Source organism: Anabrus simplex, chromosome 2, assembly GCF_040414725.1.
Source record: "Anabrus simplex isolate iqAnaSimp1 chromosome 2, ASM4041472v1, whole genome shotgun sequence".
NCBI lineage: Eukaryota > Metazoa > Arthropoda > Insecta > Orthoptera > Tettigoniidae > Anabrus > Anabrus simplex.
The window spans coordinates 635,597,174-635,620,056 of record NC_090266.1 but is presented as its reverse complement, the minus strand read 5'-3'; the positions used below and the strand labels follow the sequence as shown (position 1 = coordinate 635,620,056).

The following is a 22,883-nucleotide window of genomic DNA, read 5'->3' as shown; positions in this document are numbered from 1 at the left end:
AGCACTTGCTCCTAATTACAATGTTAAGAGGAAAAGAGCAGACCCGCTCTCAATTTTACAAGCCTATCAAAGGCTACAACAAACTTCATTCCTAACTGCCCTTAAGGTTCACATACAGTGAAACAGGGGTATCTTGTACCCAACCTACAGGGCCTTCACATGAAGAAAACAAACTCTGGGTTAATTAAATGGCCCAAAAAACCAAATTGACTGGAGGCGTAGCTTGCACTCCTACATGAAACTTCTTAAAACCTAGGTGGCACTCGGCCAGTTATACAGGGGCTAATCCCATACTAGGGAGGTGACTCGTAGAAGAATAATTTATTACACTAAGAAGAGAAGGAAATCGGGTATGAAAACGTAGTCACCTCAAAACAACATGAGTGGGAGCTCGAGAGGGTTAAGCACTCTCTATCCCAAATTGCGGTTAATTTACATGAATATAGTAAGGTTTACATTAAAAAGGATTCGAACCTTCCCCCGCGGGTTAAAACTGCTGAGCTAGCAAGAAATGAAGATGTTAACGGGCCATTACCTTGTTGATGAACTGCTGCCCGAAGAAAGAGGCGCTTCCCGCCCCCTGCTACATAATCACACACTGAGAGATGTTACTGAAGTGGCCCGGAGACAAGAAAATCAGCAGTTTATATACCCTCGTGGAAAATTCGAGACCTTTCATGAATGATAACAACCCGCCCACAAACTTTTACTGGTCGGCTAAAGATTACAAGTCAAAACTGAAGAAGAAATCTAGGATTGGTGGTAAATTAATTTAGAAAATTAAGGATTGGCTAAATTTAAAACTGGCTGAAAGAGAAGGGTTATACTGCCAACCCAAAAAAATGAATGAAAGAAATTTAACAAAGAACAAACTTATGAATACCAAATTTCTTCAAAAAAACAGTTCCTTCACTTCGCACTAGGGTGCATAATTATAGTTCTTAAGTAGTGCCATCTAGAAGAGAAAGTCCACACTTCTTGCTACAGAGCAAACAAATACAAATCGAAATAGACATAGTTCAGAACACTTCAAAATTCACAGTAGAGACATCTTCCGAGAAACCATTGAGTTAATACAGTTTGTTAAAGTTCAGGCTTCCTCCTGTAGAGGGATTTCAACTGGCGCAATATTTGAATTCGCGGCGTGGAGTTGTACCGCCCGGTACAATCATTATTACGAAAAAATTACCGTATTTATTCTAAATCAGAATGTTGCATCGTTACTCAACATACTTATTCTTGCATTCATTTCACTTGTATTCGGATTCTATGAAATGCTGCAGGTATGTTGGGAAGGGAATAACAGATGAAGCCAAGGGCGTACCCAGAGGTGGGGGGGGGTTCGGTGTCCAAGGAGTCCAGACATCTCAGGAGTTTTAACGAATGTACTTTTATTAAGCATTTCATATATAATGTATATTATTATTAGCTTCCGGAATCCGCACAAATCCACCACTTCTACTTGGAGCCAAGGACACGCATTTCCTCATTAGGTATTCTATACCACCTAAACACTCTGGAAGTATGGACACGTACCAAAATAAAATTTTGAATGAAGACCAAACTTAACGCCTCCCCCAATGAAATCCTGGCTACGCTACTGTTAAGCCTTCCCAATATCCCGTTGGATGTGACGTTCCACCGCCCTGTCTTGGCAGTTAATCCACTGCGCAATGAATGTAGACTCTGTTCCGTATGAAGTATTCATTGTTATCTCATTATCTAGCGGCACATAGCATATAATTGAGAAGGCGCCAGGCACGCGATCGAGATAAGAATGGACAATTCTACTGAGCAGAGAACACTGTCCTTTGTATATCAATAACGCGTAAGTTATTTGTAGTTTCATACAATAGAAGCCGCTATCTTTATTGATCCATCAAAGAAAATCCGCAATCTGCGTTTTATCTAGTCAAACTCGTGAGACGAGATTAGAAACTGCTAGTCATACGTCTTCATTGGAATGCAATTTGTTCAAGCAGTTATCGTCTACATCGAAATTCAACACGTTACCAAATAAGATAAACTTCAGGCAGGTGAGGGAAAAGCATAAGTAACCTGCTGTGATCAACTGGAACACGTTTTTGTTGCTTGTTTACTGCTGTGCCATACAGCGTTCAGGCTGTGATGTGCCTTATTTGATTCCACACACTTTACCCCGAAATACTTACATAATTGTTCTAGACATAACTGCCTGCCTCTTATCTTACCGTCTAATGCTGAATTCGTTTGGTTCCTAACGTTCTCATCCGGAAACCTTCGCACTCTAGGAAAATGCTGAGTACTGTATATTAAAACTTCGTGTCGACCTTTCCAATCCGATGTATACACGCCAACACAAGCCCAACTCCATGGCGCTGCAGATCTGATGGCCTTGGATTACTAAGAGACTGCTGCCCAGGCCGAAGACTACGCATGGTGAGGGACCGTCATCAACAATTGGACTCGAGGGGAACTAGCTGACCTCGCTTTCCACACCGGAGCCGCTATCTCACCTTCACATAGCACCTGAATTGTTCTCAAGTAGTTTCTGCTACTCGAGGACTTTAATCCATGCTTTTGTCGAAACGTTGTGTAATGTGATACAGTTAATAGTTCATACTTGGTAAGGTGACGTACGGGTTTGGCAAGGAAAACAATAAATTTATGTAGTATGTAAAATAATACTGTATTCAATAAAATCAGCATTATAATCACGAAAACGAACGGTACACAAATTAATATGCATAAAGCTATAATTTGTACGTAGAAAACTAGCAATTACCCGCAACTTCGCTCGCGTGGATTTCGTAATTTGATCAAAGCAATCGTCCCCCGGCACTGTATTAAGACATTATCTGAAAATTCCTAAAGTATAAAAAACTCACCGAAAAACTGAATTTCATTTACCCCATAAATTCTTTGTAAACCACGTTTATGGTATACCTTTTGGGGCTATGACGACCATGCGACATAGGAGTGTACATGTGAGAAACAGTCTTCTTTCAAGTCGAAAAAAATATACATGGTTCTTTATTTTTAAAGAAGATTCCAAGTACCTAATTGAACATCTGTAACATCTTCAGTTTTAAAGATATAAGTATCCTCATAAAAATAATTCAACTATTTTTCACCTCTTTTCACCCCCCGTTAAGTGCCTTTTCCGAAAACAAAAAGGTACATCTTCCCGTATTTTTAAAGGACTTAAAAAAATACAAAGTTTCTTGTCTCTAACATGGTATGTTTTTGACATATAATGTAGATATATGGGTACTCATTTTAAAAATTCACCCGCTTTTCCAATTCCTTTCACTCCCTTATGTGGACTTTCCGAAAACAGAAAAAGTGTATCTTTATTTTGAAAGGAAATTCAAAATACCAACCTTACCGGGCGAGTTGGCCGTGCGCGTAGAGGCGCGCGGCTGTGAGCTTGCATCCGGGAGATAGTAGGTTCGAATCCCACTATCGGCAGCCCTGAAGATGGTTTTCCGTGGTTTCCCATTTTCACACCAGGCAAATGCTGGGGCTGTACCTTAATTAAGGCCACGGCCACTTCCTTCCAACTCCTAGGCCTTTCCTATCCCATCGTCGCCATAAGACCTATCTGTGTCGGTGCGACGTAAAGCCCCTAGCAAAAAAAAAATACCAACCTTCACGTCTGTAACAGCTTCAGTTTTTAAAATATAAGTATCCTCATAAAAATAATTCATCTCCTTATTTACTTATTTTCAACACCACACCCCTAAAGTCGATTTTCCGAAAACAAACAATTGCGCGTCTTTTTATTTTTAAAGGAGATTCCGAATACCAATTTTCACGTCTGTAATATCTTCAGTTTTTGAGACCTAAGTATCCTCATAAAAAGAATTCAACTCCTTTTTCACTCCACCCCCCTTTATTCACCCTCCCCCAATGGGATTTTCCGAAATAAAAAATACGTATTTCTTTATTTTTAAAGGGGATTCCAAACACCAATTTTTACGTCTGTTAACTTTTAAGTTTTTGAGTTATATATATTCCCTTTTTAAAAATTCACCCCCCTTTACACCCCCTTAGCGATGGAATAACCAGAAGTCCTCCCTTAGTGAGCACCCACACCCTAATATAAATGTATCCCAAAAATTTCATTTCTTTATGTGCAGTAGTTTTGGCTCGGCGACGATGAATCAGTCAGTTAGTCAGTCAGGATATGTTATTTTATACCAGGTGGCTCAAGAACGCCGTACTTTCTACTTACAAATGTCCCGCATGCACGAATGATGAATGGGATGTCTACCAACTTATTTTCACAGGCGCACTACTGCCAGCGGGTAGGTTACGGCAGAATATGAAGAGATAAGAACCAGCCTCGCGCTCGCAGCATGTTACTCAGCGCTACAGGTCTAATGCACCCCTTGCAATAGTAAACATCGTTTTCCACCACATACAGTATTTCTAGGCTGGTGTATGGTACAGCCGCACTATATTTGCTGTCAGCATATCGGCGATGGATAGTGTGTTCAGCAGCGACAAATACAGATATTATTTTAATCTGGACAACCTGGTCGGAATACAGCTGAAGCTCTAAACAGACGTAGACCATCTTTGGCGTGTTCACAAACAGTAGCGGTGATTAGCGGGTGTGGCGAGGAAGGACAGTGGCACCCTCCCCCAACTTTTTGGATTAAACATTACATATTTTCCACTTGTGAGGAAAGCAATGGCAAACTACCTCACTCCTCGTCTTGCCTAGTACGCCTCATTTTGGTACTGCCATTGGTTTTTGCGGTTTCCTTCTAACCTCATAACTTTTGGTGGTGCTATTTGAGGATCCAACCAGCCTCTGGGCTGCTGACCTAACAGACAGACATTTTCCACTTTAGCCAGCTGGAACTAGGAATTATTAAAAAAAGCTATTTGTACAAGCATTGTTGTCTTATCTGCTAATTATTTCCTTTATTGTCCGACTCGTTGGCTGAACGGTCAGCGTATTGGTCTTCGGTTCAGAGAGTCTCGGGTTCGATTCCCGGCCGGGTCGGGGATTTTAACCTTAATTGGTTAATTCCAATCGCATGGGGGCTGGGTGTATGTGTTGTCTTCATCATCATGTCATCCTCATCACGACGCGCAGATCGCCTACAGGAGTCAAATAGAAGGACCTACACCGGGCTAGCCGAACCCGTCCTGGGATATCCCGGCACTAAAAGCCATACGACATTTCATTTCATTTCATTTCATTTCATTTCATTTCATTTATTTTTTAATTATTAACATAATTATTGGCGGAAGTACGCACAAAATGCCGTTCGTCGAGGCTTACCGATTTGTATAGCGCTGCGGCAAGTAGTGGAGACTTTGCATGTGCTGTGAGGAAGGGTAGTAGGGGTACATATTTGTTGACAAGGTCGTGGACACTGAGTTATAATTCACCTGTCTGCCGCGCGCATCCGTCAGTCTGGCAGTCTCGTTTAGTGTCTGTTAGTTTCTTAGTGTGTACTCAAATACTAAATGATTTTAATTGCATAATCATGCCGTACTTCTATTTAATTGCACCGGGCGAGCAGGCCGTGGGGTTAGGGGCGCGCAGCTGTGAGCTTGCACGCGGGAGATAGTGGTTTCGAATCCTACTGTCCTCAGGCTTGAAGATGGTTTTCCGTGGTTTCCCATTTTCACACCAGGCAAGTGTTAGGGGTGTACCTTAATTAAGGCTACGGCCTCTTCCTCTCCACGCGTAGCCCTTTCCTGTCTCATCGTCGCCATAAGTCGTATCTGTGTCGATGCGACGTGAAGCCAATTCTTCTTATTATTAATCTGCTTACCCTCCAGGGTTGATTTTTCCTCGATCCAACCTCTACTGCCTTAAGGTCAGTGTCCTGGAGGGTGAGACATTGGGTCGGTATACAACTGGGGAGGATGACCAGCACCTCGCCCAGGCGGCCTCACCTGCTATGCTATGCCTTGGTGGGGAGATGGGAAGTTTGGAAGGGTTAGACGACTAAGAGGGAAGGAAGCGGCCGTGGCCTTAAGTTAGGGACCATCCCGGTGTTTGCCTGGAGGAGAAGTGGGAAACCACGGAAAACCACTTCAAGGAGGGCTGAGGTGGCAATCGAACCCACCTCTACCCAGTCGACCTCCCGAGGCTGAGTAGACCCCGTTCCAGCCCTCATACCACTTTTCAAAACATCGTGGCAGAGCCGGGAATCGAACCCGGGCCTCCGGGGGTGGCAGCTAATCACACTAACCACTACACCACAGAGGTGGACGTAAAGCCAATTGTAAAATAAATTAAATTGTAATTGTAATTTCAACGGGAGATAATACCAACGTTCCTTTCACTGGGCTAAATTATTTGTTTTGTGTTATTTATTAATTAAATCTATTTCACCTGTCCCGTGGTGTGTTTGTGAGACCTGGTGAAACTTTTAGTATAAAGCATTTAATCACAATGTCAAAAAAGTATTATTACAAATAAACCACGGGGCAGGTTAATTACATTTACATAATACATAACATAACACAAACGAAAGAATTTAGTCCGGTGAAAGTAAAGTTGGTATTATCTCCCGTTGAAATTACAATTAAATATTATTTTTTTTACAATTGACTTAACGTCGCAGCGACACATATAGGACTTACGGCAACGATGAAACAGGAAAGGGCTACGCGTGGAAAGAAAGAGGCCGTGGCCTTAATTAAGGTACAGCCCCAGCACTTGCTTGGTGTGAAAATGGGAGACCACGGAAATCCATTTTCTGGGCTGCCGAAAGTGGGATTCGAAACCACTATCTCCCGGGTGCAAGTTCACATTTGCGCGCCCCTAACCACACGGCCAGCTAGCCCGGTACAATTAAATACAAGTACGGCATGATTATGCAATTAAAATCATTTAGTATTTGAATACACACTAAGAAATTAATTGGCACTAAAAGAGTGCCAGACTGATGGATGCGCGCGGCAAGTGGGTGAATTATAACTCAGTGTCCACGATCTTGTCAAAAAACATGTACCCCTACTACCATTCCTCACAGCACATGCAAAGTATCCACTACCTGCCGTAGCGCTATACAAATCGTTTAGCCGCGACGAACGGCATTTTGTGCGTATTTCCGCCAATAATTATGTTAATAATTAAAAAATAAAGGAAAGAATTAGTAGATAAGATAACAAGGCTTGTACAAATAGCTTTTTTTTAATAATTCCTAATTCCAGCTGGCTAAAGTGGAAAAATGTAATGTTTACTCCAAAAAGTCGGGGGAGGGTGCCACTGTCCCTCCTCGCCCCACCCCCTAATCACTGCTACTGTTTGTAAACACGCCAAAGATGCAGAAAAGGAAATGTAATTAATAATTTATAAAAGTGTAGAAATTCCACTCGATAATAGAATTGCTTGTATGAAACAAAAACTAATACTGTTCGGTGAAATACGTTTGTAGGGGGCATTAGCTTACGTCTGTTTGGAGCTTTTCAAAGAAAAATAAATTTTAAAGCGATGTTGCTGTCGTCGTCACCGATTCAGTTCAAGAGGTGCCAACATTGATGTTTTCGACCTAGTGGCCGAATAATAATAATTATAATAATAATAATTGTAAGTAGAAAGTACGGCGTTCGGGAGCCACCTGGTATGTAAGAAAACATAAAGGTCCATTAATACTGCCTTGAGCCCTTTCCTATCCCGTCTTTGTCATATGACCTATCTGTGTAGGTGCGACGTACAGCAAATACAGTAGGTGCGACGTACAGCAAATACAGTGCAGCTGTACCATACACCAACCTAAAAATATGCGGTGGAAAACGATGTTTACTATTGCAAGGGGTGCATTAGACCTGTAACGCTGAGTAAGATGCTGCGAGCGACAAACTGGTTCTTATCTCTTGATATTTTGACGTAACCTACCCGCTGGCAGTAGTGCCCCTGTGAAAATGAGTTGGTAGGCATCCCATTCATCACTTGTGCATGCGGGACATTTGTAAGTAGAAAGTACGGCGTTCGGGATCCACCTGGTATATATAGATGTCTTGTATTAATCAAACATACTTTCTAATGTAAATAGTAGACTTCACCTAAACTTCTAATTTCTTCAATTTTGTCTCTTCTGTACACTCCAGTGAAGCTATTTTATAATTTCGTTATTCTTCGAAGTTTACTCCATTCCCTATTTTGAATATCATGTGACAATGAAGATAACTTTCATTCTTACAAAGAAACGTTATTATTCACATGCGGGTTTCTTCCGTCTCTTAGTCTTAGTGTGGTGAGCCACCTACACCTCTTTATTCTCTTTTCTTAGAGCATTAATCGTGTATGCCCTTATTAACCACCAAACCATGTCCCTCATTTCCTTTTTTCTGCCAATGTTCTTTAGCTACTGCACTTGTGGTTCAGCCCACCAATTATAAATCGGTAGCTAGGTGAAAGGGAGGGGGGAGGAAGGGGAGATGTGGAAGACAGATGGGCTAATGTCTTAAGGTCAAGGAAAACAAGGGCAAAGGGTTTTCTTCAAGGAGTGGGTCCAGGAGAGGTATCGGTAAGGAGTTTGTATGAGTCGCAGCAGGTAGATCAGCAGAGGGAAAATAATGATCAGGGAAGTGTTACAGAGGAGGGGAAGAGGAAAAGGCCCGGTAGGAAAGGGAAACAGGAGGAGTGAGGTGGAACAGGGTAGTGTGAGGAAGGAAAGGGGGGAGGAAGTGAGTTCTGCAGGTGTCAGGGAAGTTAATTAAGGGAGACCAGGAGTGGAGGGGAACTAATGAACGTGGGGTTGAGACGCTGTTCGTGTGACTCAACTGTCAGGCATTTGGAGGAAAGGGAACCGGGGTAGTGTGTTATTCAGGAATTAGCTTAAGACAAATATTGGGGAAAACAGAAGGGATGAAGGAGAGTAAGGAGAAGGTGTTAACTTTCCACGTTAGTACCAATAACGTAAGGCTAACAGGAATAGGTACTAACAGAGTCAGGGATGTTTGGAATGTGGTTACGGCAGCATTGAAGAAGTTTAAGGAAGCAGAGATTATTATCAGTGGGATACTGCGTAGGAGACATAGTTAATGAAGGGTGTTCGGGGATTTAAATGGGACTATGGAATGGGTACGTGGGAAACTGGACGTAAGATTTGTAGATCGTAATGGGTGGGTAACTACGCTCAGATGGCCTTCACTTAAACCGTAATGGTACATATGTTAGGTGATTTGTTGAGAAGTATTATAGGGAGGTACGTTCAGGGAAACGGGGTGAACCAGGGAGCGGTGATGGCAGTATAGGTAGGAAACATGAAGTCTGAAGTTAGGGTGACATAAAATTGTTAAACTGTAGAAGTAATGTAAAGAAAGGAATAGAATGAAGTAATTTGATAGATATTTACCAGATATTGTAATATGATTTGTGCCATGGCTGAAAAATGATATTATGGGTGCGGAAATCTTCTCACGGAACTGGAATGTTCATCGTAGAGACCGGTTATGAACGATAGTGGGAGGAGGAGTAGTATTTATACGGGTGAAAGAAGAATTTGTAAGCTATGAAGAAGTTAAGAATGAGGAACATGAAATTCCAGATCTAAGACTATTGTATCTAAAGGCAATAGGCAACTTGATGTTTTCGGGGTGTACAGACCTGTCAAGGCTGACGCTGATGCAGAATTATTTGACAAAATAATCAGCTATGTGGGGAACGACACAGAAAGGAACGTTATTGTAGCGGGTGATCTGAACTTGACAAATGTTAACTGGGAAGGGAACGCAAACGACAGAAAACATCCAACAAATTGTGAATAAGCTAGTATGGGAAGGACAGCTGAATCAGAAAATTATGGAACCAACTACAGGAAAAAGTATTCTAGACGCGGTGCTGATAAAACCAGATGAGCTCTGCAGGGAAACTGAGGTGATAGATGGTATGCGTGATCATAAAACTGTTTTGTCGTAGTTAATAAATGTGTTAGATAGGAATCTCGTAAAAGTAGCACTAAATAAGAAGGGAATGGGAAAATTTTAAAAAAGCAATTATAATAAATGGAAAACGGTAAATAAAAATGTAAACTGCCTATGGGATGGTTTTAAAGCAATTGCTGAGGAGTGTTAAAACAGGCATTTACCTTTAAATGTGCTAAGGAATGGTAAAGACCCATTGTAACAGGGAAATAAAGAGATTAAAAAGGAGATGCAGATTAGAAAGAAAAAATACTTAGGAATTGTTTCGGGAGTAAAAGGGCACTTAAGGAGCTTACTAGGAAATTTCATTTAGTCAAAAAGTCAGCTAAGGATAAGCATGATGGCAAACATAATTCAATCGGTTATTGGGAAAAGAAAGAATGTAAAAGCAACCCTGTTTTTAGAAAATTAGAAAACTGAACAGCGCTGAAATTATTGCTCCTGGAGGTTTGTGATACATTACAAAGTTGTAAAGTTACACATCAAGAACTTCATGATAGCCAGATAGAGAGCATTTCCACAACTGATTAAAAGTAATTTGAGGTAGAAGGCCGTGGATATTCTTCCTTTTTCTAACAATTCAATTTTTCGAAGGTAATGAAAACTATTCTAAGAGAAACACGCATTTATATCACAATAACCAATTAGTTTATTGCATATAATTCCACAACGGATACAAAGAATAATAATTAACTCAGCACATACCGCACAGTATTGCTATTCCATACATCAAAACATTTATTTTGTTTTCATTGTCCTAATCATTTTCTACATCAGACTGACCATCACTTCCTGTTGACCACTGAACAATATTATTGTATAGCCCCTGATACTCTGAAGGGATGTACTTCATGATTTTCTAAACATCTTCGATTTTCTTACGGTTGAGAGGAACTTCTTCTTTGTATGTAATTTATGCTTTGTCTGCAGGAAATGTCGGTATTACTAGTCCCTTAAGAAGCCTGAAGGAGCTGAAGTTCAGTCCATCAATAAACTCCGATGTACGTATGTAGCCTGGCAGCTGTGATTTACATATTAAATGTCTATAGCTTGCAAGTGTGAAAATAACTTTCATTTGGCTGTCAAAGGCAGTACAAGTTTTCTTGAAATATGCGGCCACCACTGCATCAATTCAACTAGATCGTCATTTTCCATGACATTGACTTGAAATGCATTAGGCTTCTTTCTACAATTCACTATAATTTCAACATGCTGTTCACCTGAATACACGCTGTCTCGTCCTCACAACACTCTTTTGATCGCAGAAAAATCCGTATTACAAGGCAAGAAAGAGTGGCCTTCTCATCATTGTCTAAAGGCAAGCCTTGTATATGCAGCCATTCTTTTCTGTTCTCAGCTCCTGAAACGAGAAGTGGCCTCGTAGGGGAAAATGTTTAATTGTTTGAAACTTTCCAGACATGATGAGATACATCAAAAATGGAACATCATTGTCGTTCCTGTTTTGTCCAGCGCAGGAATAACTGAAGAGGTGACATGTTTTGACTGTGTCAGGAAGTCTACGTAAATAATCGTACAAAAAGATGCACACCTCGTCTGGACCACAATTAACTTGACCGTCTTGGTAACAATAAAACTGAGCTGTGTTATTCTTTAGGTTATGAATTCCAAACCCAATAATTAATTATTTTATTTTTTAACGTCCCACTAAATACTTTTCAAGATTTTTGGGGACGCCGAGGTGTCGGAATTTAGTCCCACGGGAGTTCCTTGAACGTGCCAGTAAATCTACCGACACGAGGCTGACGTATTTGAGCACCTTCAATTACCACCGGACTGAGCCAGGATCGAACCTGCCAAATTTGGGGTCAGAAGGGCAGCGCCTCAACCGTCTGAGTCACTCAGCCTGGAAATTCCAAAAACAAATCAGTTTTCTTAAATAAAACATTTCTTGGGCTGGCACACCAGGCAAAGGGACATTCTGCATGAAGTCAAAAACTATTCCTACTACACCATCCTTTTTTCTGCACACAATTATTTCTTATCGCTTTTTATAAAACTTAGAAGTCCTCCGCTTATGAATGAGCAACTCCGCAACAGCAACTATTTCTGCTACTTCAGCAATGAAAGCAGATTTGATCTTGGTTTGATCTTGGCTCCGAGTTCCTCACAGGTGGAACACACGTCAACTTGTGGACGTCCAAATTCACACTAGAAGTTTTCTTGAAAGTATCTTATGAATAAAATGCTAGGTTCCGTTATCTGTAATGTCATTTATTTGGCCAAATATTAATATATTTATCCGTTTCAGGTCAATTCAAGATCGTATCAGTAGATTTTAGCTTTCTTGTCTGTCCGTTTGTCTGTTTCTTCCACCGTCACGGGTAAAAGGCTGTGTAGATCGCGACCAAACTTCATATTTAGTCTACTCATTCAAGCCCAGGTTTCGATAAGCATATAATTTAAACAATTACTCATCAGACTGTGGTTTATACGAAGGCGAGAAGAGTGTTTATCCATTTTCTCTTACACTATTTATTACATCTCCAACAAATTTCATATTTAGAGTCTACTTCACCAGGAGCAGATTTTCATATATCAAAAGACTGTTTACAACAAACATTTAAGAATATGATATGTCCGTTCCTTTACGTGAAAAAAAAGCAAGTCATCTCCCTACATGCCATGAAGGCCCTTGGAGGGGTGGAAGGTAAAGGCTTCCACTATCCGTAAACTCGGCACTTGTTGGGGTAGAGTGGTTAGTTCCACGCCCGGCCGCCTTTGCCCACAAGAATTAATCTGGTACTCATTTTTGGTGTAGGCTGAGTGAACCTCAGGGCCATGTGCACCTCCGGAAGTGGAAATCTCATTTCTTAAATTTTACGACTTCCTGACGAGGAATCGAACCCACGTCCTTCCGGGTGAACCGAGCACGCCTTTACCGCCTCGGCCAGGCAGCCCCTACGTATTTATCGTACGATGGATAATAACGAAGATGATACGAAAAATTGGATTTTTAGTCCAAGTCCCGTGGGACATGTCGTGCATGTCACTTCAAGGTGAGCAACGGGAAAGACTAAAGAGCCATTTTATTCTTTTCGATCATTTAAAAAATCACTGAATAGACTGGGGGTTTATACGAAGACCAGAGGAGTTTTCTTCCATTTTCTTTTACGCTATTGATTATATCTCGACCAAACCTCACATTTAGAGTCTACTCATCCAGGGTCAGGTTTCAACATGCATATAATTTGAAATTCACTAAATAGACTGGGGATTTACAGAAAGACCAGAAGAATTTTTTAAAGAGTTCCTCTTATATTATTAGTTATATCTCGGCCAAACTTCATATCTAGAGTCTACACATCCAAGAACAGGCGTCGATATGCATATCATTTAAAAATTGCTGAACAGACAGGGAGTTTGTAGGAAGACCAAGAAGAGTTTTTCCAATTTTCTCTTACACTATTGATTATATGTAAAATCTCTAGACTATATATGTGAAACACCTCTTCATTTTAAACAATTTTTGCACATAATTTCGCTCATTCTTCAAATGACGGGGGAAAATACTTTGTACGGGCTTCATGCTCTGCAGGCAATGACGGACACCTTCGCAGACGTACAGTTATTTGAAGGATCTATATCAGTTGGGGTCGGGAGGCCAGCGGTCTGTACACTCCAAAGACATCCAAGTTCCCTATCATCTTTAGAGATGAGCCTTACACCTAGAATTCCATGTTTGTCATCTTTAACTTTTTCGTAGCTTACAAACTCTTCTTTCACCAGAATGAATACTCCCCCTCCTACCATTCCTATCCTATCCCTACGATACACACTCCAGTTCCTAGAGAAAATCCTGTATCCATTATATAATTTCTCAGCCATGACTCAACTCCTATTACAATATCTGGTAAGTATATATCTATTAAGTTATTTCATTCTATTCCTTTCTCTCCAATACTTCTACAGTTCAACACTAACATTTTTATGTCATCCCTGCTTGAATTCCAGATCCCTGTAACCTTATCACCGCTCCCTAGACCACCCCGTTTCCCTTAATGTACTTCCCTATAACCCTTTTAAGCAAATTTCCTAACTGATACGTGAACTTTTAAGTGAAGGCCTTCTGAGCGCAGATCGCTGTCTGCTACCCACCCATTAGGATCTGGAAATCTAACTCCCAGCTTCCCACATACCCACTCTATAGTCTCATTTAAATCCCCAATCACTTTCCAGTCAGTATCCCTCCTACACAGTATTCCACTGATAACAATCTCCGCTTCCTTAAACTTCACTCATGCTGCATTTACCAGATCCCACACATCCTCAACTATGTTGGTACTTATACCTGCTTGCCTTACGTACCAACGTTGAACACTACCACTTTCTCCCTTCCGTCCTCATTCTCTTCAACTTTCCTCAACATCTACCTAAACCTCTCGAATCCTCTCGGCAGTCTTTATCATCATCATCAATCTTCCATCAATATATTTCAGTGAACGAACGCGGTGTAGGAGTAGCGTGCCTGCCTCTTACCCGGAGGCCCCAGGTTCGATAACCGGCCAGGTCAGGGATTCTTATCGGAATCTAAGGGCTGGTTCGAGGTCCACACTCAGCCTACGTGACTATAATTGAGGACATATCTGTCGGTGAGATACCGGCCCCGCTCTAGAAAGCCAAGATGCAGCCGAGAGGATTCGTCGCGCTGACCATGCGTCATCTCATAATCTGCAGATCTTCGGGCTGATCAGCGGTTGGTTGGCAGGCCAAGGCTCACCAGGGCTCGTGTTCTGAAACTCGAAATCAAAGACGGCCGTTTGCAGCTACTAGACCGATGCGCGCGGGTAAATGTATCGAAGCAGACGGTGTTATTTTTGAAAATGTTGCGTGAACTGTGCATTAATGATGCAAAACGTAACTTATTTATTGAGTGGCTAGAATTGATGCAATTTGTAATAATTGTTATTCCACTTTTTTACAATTTGTTTATACGTCGCACCAACACAGATGGGTCTTATGGCGGCGATGGGATAGGAAAGGGCTAGGATCGGGAAGGAAACGACCATGGTCTTAAATAAGGTACATCCCCGGCATATGCCTGGTGTGAAAATGGTAAATTTCATTGCATCCTACCATCGGCAGCCCTAAAGATGGTTTTCCGTGGTTTCCCAATTTCACATCCGGCATATGCTGGGGCTGTCCCTTAATTAAGGCCACTGTCGATACCTTCCCAATCCTAGCCCTTTCCCATCCTTGTATCGTTGAAACCCTTCGATGTGTTAGTGCGAAGTTAAACAAGTTGCAAAAAATGGGAAACCACGGATAGTCATCTTCAGGGCTGCCGACAGTTGGGTTCGAACCCACTATCTCCCGACTGCAAGCTGACAGCTACGTGACCCAAACAAAGCAGCCATTCGCTTGGCTGTCATTCCCTGAGAAGCATGTATTTTGTTGTTAAAAATGTAAGCATTCCTGTGCGGGCGAAGCAATTGAGGAATTCAAAATACTTGATGAGATTCAGCATCTCAAGCCAATTAATAAATGATTATTCGTGAAGAGTTAAAAATTAATTTAATTTTACTCTTTCAATGAAGTGAACTCGAGAAAAATATACTTTTAACAGATCGCTTTCAGGTTACTGTAACTCTTTGAGTATTGAGAAGAGGGCACGTGTTTATGTGGTCACATTGTGTTCAGTAATTAGCTCTGCAAGTGACGATAACTCCTCACTCATGACCCTGTAGATGAACTTCCGTGTATTAGGCCTAACTAACCTGGAATTCTCTATGGAAATGTGCTGCTTCCTGTCAGTCGTACTTGTACTTGGAGGGCTTAGATTTTCCAGCTGATCACTTTGCATGACAGAAAGTCTATTATGAGCATTCATTGCTCACAAATAATGTTTCGCATGTGTACTTCACCCAGGTTAAGAAATTCGCTAGGCTGGACGTACTTTGTGAGAATCGTTCTGCTGTTGTTGGATACCTTTTCAGGCCCAAGGACAAAAGAAGTGAAACATGAATTCGTTTACTTGCTTTCTAAACACCAAAACCAAACCCAACCCCATGGTGCAACAGCCCCGAAAGGCAGTGGCCTACAAAGCGACCACTGCTCAGCCCAAAGGCCTGCAGATTACGAGGTGTCGTGTTGTCGGCACGACGAATCCTCTCGGGCATTATTCTTGGCTTTCTAGACCAGATCCGCTATCTCACCGTCAGATAGCTCATCAATTGTAATTACGTAGGCTGAGTAGACCTCAAACCAGCCCTCATGTCCAGGTGAAAATCCCTGTCCTGGCAGGGAATCGAACCCGGGAACTCTGGGTAAAGGTCAGGTACGCTACCCCTACACCAAATGGTCTAAGTAAGGGAGATTTTTCACTAGAAAAGGATTTATTTCACACGATCATTTGACAGTGTACGCATGTCTATAGCAACATTTCCATTTAATAACATTTTGTGATGTGTGAACAAATTGGTAATGCATATAGCCATCAAGCAGGAAGATGTGAGAAGAAATAATTGAAGGACACAAGAACCAAAAAATATAAAGTATAAACCTATTCCAAGGCATCCTATTTATCTGTCTGCCATCTTGATAATATTTTCCTCAGCGTGATATTGCATAGTTGTAAGTTGCTATTAGTACAGATTTCATGAACTCAAATGATAAGTGTAGGTGCACATTTGTATACTCAGCATCTGAAAAGGTTAACTACGAGTAATATGATGTTGATGTTCATGCATGTCAAGGACTTTGAGGATCCTTCCAGAATTCTTAAACCGAGCTCGATAGCTGCAGTCGCTTAAGTGCGGCCAGTATCCAGTATTCGGGAGATAGTAGGTTCGAACCCCACTGTCGGCAGTCCTGAAAATGGTTTTCCGTGGTTTCCCATTTTCACACCAGGCAAATGCTGGGGCTGTACCTGAATGCCACGGCCGCTTCCTTCCCACTCCTAGCCCTTCCTTGTCCCATCGTCGCCATAAGACCTATCTGTGTCGGTGCGACGTAAGGCAACTAGCAGACTTCTTAAAGCCCAGTAGACGGCCTAATGTCTGTTACAAACCTCCGACTCTCACGATATTATTCATATCCTTGTGCATTTCCTTCGCCACTCTTATGATGACTGGTGACCTCAGTGGTGCAGTCGTTAGGTCGTTGTCATTCTGTTTCCACGAGATTGAGTTCGATTTCGGCTGAGGTCACTGACATATTTGAGGGTATTTAAATTCAATAACTTCTTGTCCTGAGTCCGGCAAGTTATAGAACTTCCGAGAGACAAAATTTCGGCACCTCGGTGTCTCCAAAAACTGTAAGAGTACTTAGTGGGATGTAAAACAAGTAACATCATTATGTTTTTATTGCCACATAAGAGAACCATTTTTCCGTCCAAACTTCCAGCATTTCAATCTCCCCTAAGACCTATATTCATTCATGATACGTGAAACGATTATTATTATTATTATTATTATTATTATTATTATTATTATTATTATTATTATTATTATTATTATTATTATTAGCTTCAAGAAGCTCTAGGTATTTAATGTGCGCGAGAATAACCTGCACAACTGTATCTATACTGGAGTGTGCATTTGTAATTAATTTAGTATATGATTAGGAAATAGTGGCCGTGATATACAGGTATATGTTTGGTACCATCTCAGCATTGGAATGGATTTAAAGAGAATGAAATCTCGGAAGGGCGCTTCCAGGATGACCGAGAGTATGCTTTTAACCTAAAACTGAACCGGACTGTAACCTTTACACTAAACCTATTTAAAATTAACTGTCCCCTTGTGTGTTGCAGCAAGACACGGCCTGAATCTACTTGTAGAATTGGTATGGGAATAACCGGACTGAGTATTTATTTTCTTATATTTTCTTACATTTTGCTTTTACATCGCACAGGCACATATCGGTCTTATGGCGACGATGGGATAGGAAATGTCTAGTAGCGGGAAGGAAACGGCCGTGGCCGTAATTAAGGTACAGCCCCAATCCAAGAGTTTGCCTGATGTAAAAATGGGAAACCAAAAAAATACATCTTCAGGGCTGCTGACAGTGGGGTTCGAACCCCACTCTCTCCCGAATGCAGGTGGACAGCTACGTCATGCAAACCACGTAGCCACTCGTTCGGTCCGGTTTGAGTAACTCACACAAGGTTGAAGCGCCGTCCTTGTAAGCCTACATTGGCGGGTTCGATCCCGGCACCGTCCGACGTTCGAAATGCTAGCCTGATATCGGTAGATTTACTAACACTTAAAAGAACTACTGCGCGACAAAATTCCGGCATCTTGACATATCAGGAAACTCTGACAAGTGGTTAGTCGGACGTTAAAGCATTATTATTATTATTATTATTATTATTATTAAAACGACAATGCTGTGTTCTTAAATTAATCCAAATGTGTAGAACAACAATGCATTTTGTTCTAAAAGCATTTGAATGAAAACAACAAAATCCTTGCGTTTCCAGCCTTTCAAAGCATCTTGTAAAATCTCTGATTATACTTTTACGTGCCGGCCCCATGGTAGCCCCTTTCGGTACTTCCAGGAAGGGGCTGGTGACTCAGACGACCTGGAATCTCCCAGCCGCCCTGTGGGGTGGGGCCGCCCTTTCCGTGTATTGTTCTCGGCGGCCGACTTTGTTCCTTGGAGATTCAGCCTGTAGTGACATCGTGAAATTTCTGGATCAAATCACGCGAGCTATAAAAAGAGAGGCTAGCCGCGGACAGTCGGTCAGAGATAGACTCCGTGTGGGAGTCAGTGTTAGAGTGAGTGAAAGTTGGGCTCCGAGGTGGAGTCAGTGTGACACTCATTGAGTTGGGGTTCGGTGGATGGGCTGAGGACGACAGAGAAGTTGGCTGTCGCTAGTGTCCCACCAAGGTTTGAACCAGGAGTAGTTGTTGTTGTGGTGTCGGAGAGACCAGTGTGTAGGTGCAGGCGACAGAACGAAAGATTGGACTGTGTGTTCGTGTAATTCTGTGGAGTGAGGATCGCCGGGAGCCAGCAAGGACACGCGCTATCGTGAGTGCGAGGATAAATGGACCTGTGTTAGTGTTCGCCGTTGTGAGTATCGTCTTGCTGTTGAATACTGTTGAGTTGTTCAGTTGTTCACTGCATGGGACTGTGCGAAGTACTGGACTATCATTGGAATCGAACCGACGAGCAGTCGTCGTGTGTTGTATAGCCAGGGGCACTGTGTTCAAATCCAGTTGTCTACGCACAGGTGACTGAACTTGGGGGAAAGTCAAAGTAAGGATTATAGACGTTCCCAGGTAGCAACCGGCCGAGACTCCCGGGTGTCTGTACAGAAGAGAGATTTGTAAATAGACTGGTAATTAGTGTAGCCACTCATAACTGGTTAGAATGGTTTGTGTTTAAATATGTGTGCATCTATTAGGCCATCCTGAAATAAATTAGACTGATGAAACAGATGGAATTTTATATTCGTAACAATATGTTATGTATCATAACCCTCACTCGCTGCTCCGATTTGATTTCAGGTCCAGCTCCTATCCTAATATCATAAGTCTCAGTGGTCGGCCATCAGACATTTTCAGGTAAGAAACATTTTAAAAAATATCATAGTTATAGTAAAATCCGACTTTCATTAGTGTAGTAATATATTCAGATAACTAGTTCTCTATAATTGAACAGTTACACCACGCTCATTACTTGTTGAATACTCCACTAATTGACATCTACCAATGACGTATGCCTACCGGTGGATAGTATTGTCACTCCTGTTGGAGGAAAGGGAAAGATCTATGGTAAAAACTATTTTTGGAACAAAATCAAAATTACACTTTTTTCAGCAAATCATTTTATTAAAAGCCTAACAATGTAAAATATACAGTATTGTGAAGAAGATATAGTTCGTAATATTTCCACTAGATTTAGTGGGAAAGTGCTTGCATCGACAATATTACCATGGTGCCGTGTAATGCGTACGTCAATATCCTTTCAAATTCAGCCCTTCAAGAACAAACTAAATGAGCCTACTGTATACCCAGTTATCGGAAGCCAATGTTGTCATAGCCGTAACCTTTTATACCGTGATCCCGTTCCTTCTATTAGCACTAATGCCTTTAATCTGACGACATCGTACCTTGTAAAGACTGCTGGCCCTAGATTTTAAAGGGGAAGTCACAGTTATGGCATCACAGATTCCGTTCAGACTTGGGGAGGTTGGTCTACGTCAAAAATAAGTAGATTTCTGTCCGACGGTTTGTGCCGATGGCACTTATTTAAAGAAAAATTACCCATTAAAATGAACAGCCTGTATACCTGTTGGCAATTTGCCTATGAGTAACTGTCGCAATGCCGGGCTGAGTAGCTCAGACGGTAGAGCACTGGCCTTCTGAGCCCAACTTGACAGGTTCGATCTTGGCTCAGTCCGTTAGTACTTGAAAGTGCTCAAATACATCGACCTAGGTCGGTGGATTCACTCGCACATAAAAGAACTGACGGACAAAATTCCGCCACTCGCCGTCTTCGAAAACTGAAAAAGTACTTCGTGCGACGTAAAAACATGATTATTATTATGATTATTATTATTATTATTATTATTGTTGTTGTTGTTGTTACGGGGTTACCCGTGGAGCAGAAAGAGGTTAAAGAAGGTTCCGGGGTGAATGGGTATATCTACAATATCAAGAATTGAATTAAAATTGTAAAAGGTTATATTTTTCTTTTAGAACTTCAAACTTAACAATCTTTTACTGAGTGAACACAATAATATATCAGGTACAATGACAATCTTGAAACAAGTCAAGGAAAATACAAAATTAGTGAATCCTACGGGTTCAAGCCCCTCGCTTTACAATTCTTGAGCTCCCAACTCAAATTTCCAAAGGAGCACAAAATTATTCAGGGGCAGAAATCCCCTAATTCACAGAGCACTTGCTCCCTAAATACAATATCTGGCCTTGCAGAAGCACTCTTTAGTTACGAAACTTTGAAAAAGAGCTAACAGGCTCTCAGTTTTCCAAGCCTACTCGAGGCAACATCAATTTACAATCACTGGCCTCTCAAGGCACAACTTACAATTTGAAAATAACTTTATGCAGGAGTATTTAATACCCAACCTACCGGGCCTTCATGAAAACAGAACAGGTTAAATAACTGGCCCAAACACAAAAGGAACGGATAAATACACTGCGCTCCAAGACAATGAAAAGCTAAACATCGAAAGGGCTCTAGGCCGATGAAACAGGGGCTATTCCCAAACTACTGAGGTGACTCGTATAGAAATTACTTTACCACATTACAGAATGAAAAACAGTTATAAAACGTAGTCACCTCAAACCAAGATCAAGGCGAGCTCGAGAGGGTAATTCACTCTCTATCCCCGACTTACAATTAAAGGGTTTACGAAGTTTTTACATTAACCGAAATATGATTTACATTTTAGAAAGGTAGGTTACATAGTTAATGATTCGGACCTTTCCCTCGGATTAAACTGCGGAGGTAGCAAGAAAGAATAAAATTATGTGGCCATTACCTTGTAGATGTTCTAGCTGCCGACGAAAGAGGCCGCCCGCCTCCTGCTTTACACACACACTCAGAAATATGACGATCAATCGGCCAAGAAACGTGAAAATCCGCAGTTTATAAACTCGCAGGGAAGGTTCGAGACCATTCGAGATTAAACTAGCCTCACCCTCTCAAGTTTATTGGTTAATTTCAAAGTTACACTCAGAATCGAAGAAAGTGGAAAATTAATTACAGAAATTAAGGATGGCTAGATTCAAAACTGGCGGAAATAAAAAGGAAATATTGCCAACCCAAAAATAAATGAACATTAATCAGAAAAAAACCTTATGAATACAAAACTTCTTTGAATTATAAGTTCTTACTCTTCGCACCACGGTGCATGATCATAGTTTTTAGCAGTGTCATCTGTGAAAGAATGTCCAAACCTCCTGGTGGACAGCAAACAAAACTAGTAGAAATTCAGTCAGTTCAGGAAACTTCACAGTAACAAAATTACTCAATATTTAGGTAGCGACATCTTCTGAGAAAATTTCTAAGTTCGTGTAGTTTCAGTTTCACTGTTTTGTCAATACAGGAGTTCTTTTAGGCGCTAGTTTTAAATGCGTGGCATTCAGGTGTTACCACCGGTACAATTATTATTATTATTATTATTATTATTATTATTATTATTATTATTATTATTATTATTATTATTATTATTATTATTATTATTATTAGGCACAAACGCATCTAACAGGCAATTATAGGCGCTATAAACACTACTACGAGCATATTAGGCTTGTAATAGGAGGAAACGGGTTTACAACTTAGAATCCTACGTTTGTGAATAAAGGAATTAAAGAGGCAAATCGAGCTAAATCTCCCCACCACGGTAACGACATTCAGTGCAGCTCTAGTGCATCTGGGTGTTAAGAAGGGTCATCTTTGGCTGTGGCAATGTAGAAGTGAATGAGTCCTTAAGCAATCACGCCACCGAGCTCGATAGCTGCAGTCGCTTAAGTGCGGCCAGTATCCAGTATTCGGGAGATAGTAGGTTCGAATCCCACTGTCGGCAGCCCTGAAGATGGTTTTCCGTGGTTTCCCATTTTCACACCAGGGAAATGCTGGGGCTGTACTTTAATTAAGGCCACGGCCGCTTCCTTCCCACTCCTAGCCCTTCCCTGTCCCATCGTCGCCATAAGGCCTATCTGTGTCGGTGCGACTTAAAGCAAATAGCAAAAAAAAAAAAGAAAATTGCAATCACGCCGTCTCATATATATTGTTAAGGTGTCGCTCACAGTCTGTTCGTGTGTGTATTTCAGGGGGCTTGGAACACTGATGCGTAATAGCCCTTTCTGGCCCAGTGAGGAAAGCAATTGAAAACTTGCTCACTCCTCATATAGCCTAATACACTTTATTATATCACCGTCATTGGTTTTGTATTTTTTTCCATTTTACTTTACGTCGCACCGACACAGATAGGTTTTATGGCGACGATGGAATAGGGAAGGGCTAGGAGTGGGGATGAATCGACTGTGGCCTTAATTACGGTGTAGCCC

The 22,883-nt window shown here is 41.4% G+C and overlaps 1 protein-coding gene across 6 annotated transcripts in view; it reads left to right on the top strand.

The window, feature by feature from the left end:
- LOC136862977 (solute carrier family 41 member 1) overlaps positions 1-22,883 on the top strand; it is an 847,982-nt gene that overhangs the window by 586,969 nt on the left and 238,130 nt on the right. For all 6 annotated transcript variants that reach the window (XM_067139280.2, XM_067139274.2, XM_067139275.2 and 3 more), the window contains one exon: positions 19,353-19,409. The gene's annotated coding sequence lies outside the window, so the exon portion shown is untranslated. The remainder of the gene's footprint in view (positions 1-19,352; positions 19,410-22,883) is intronic.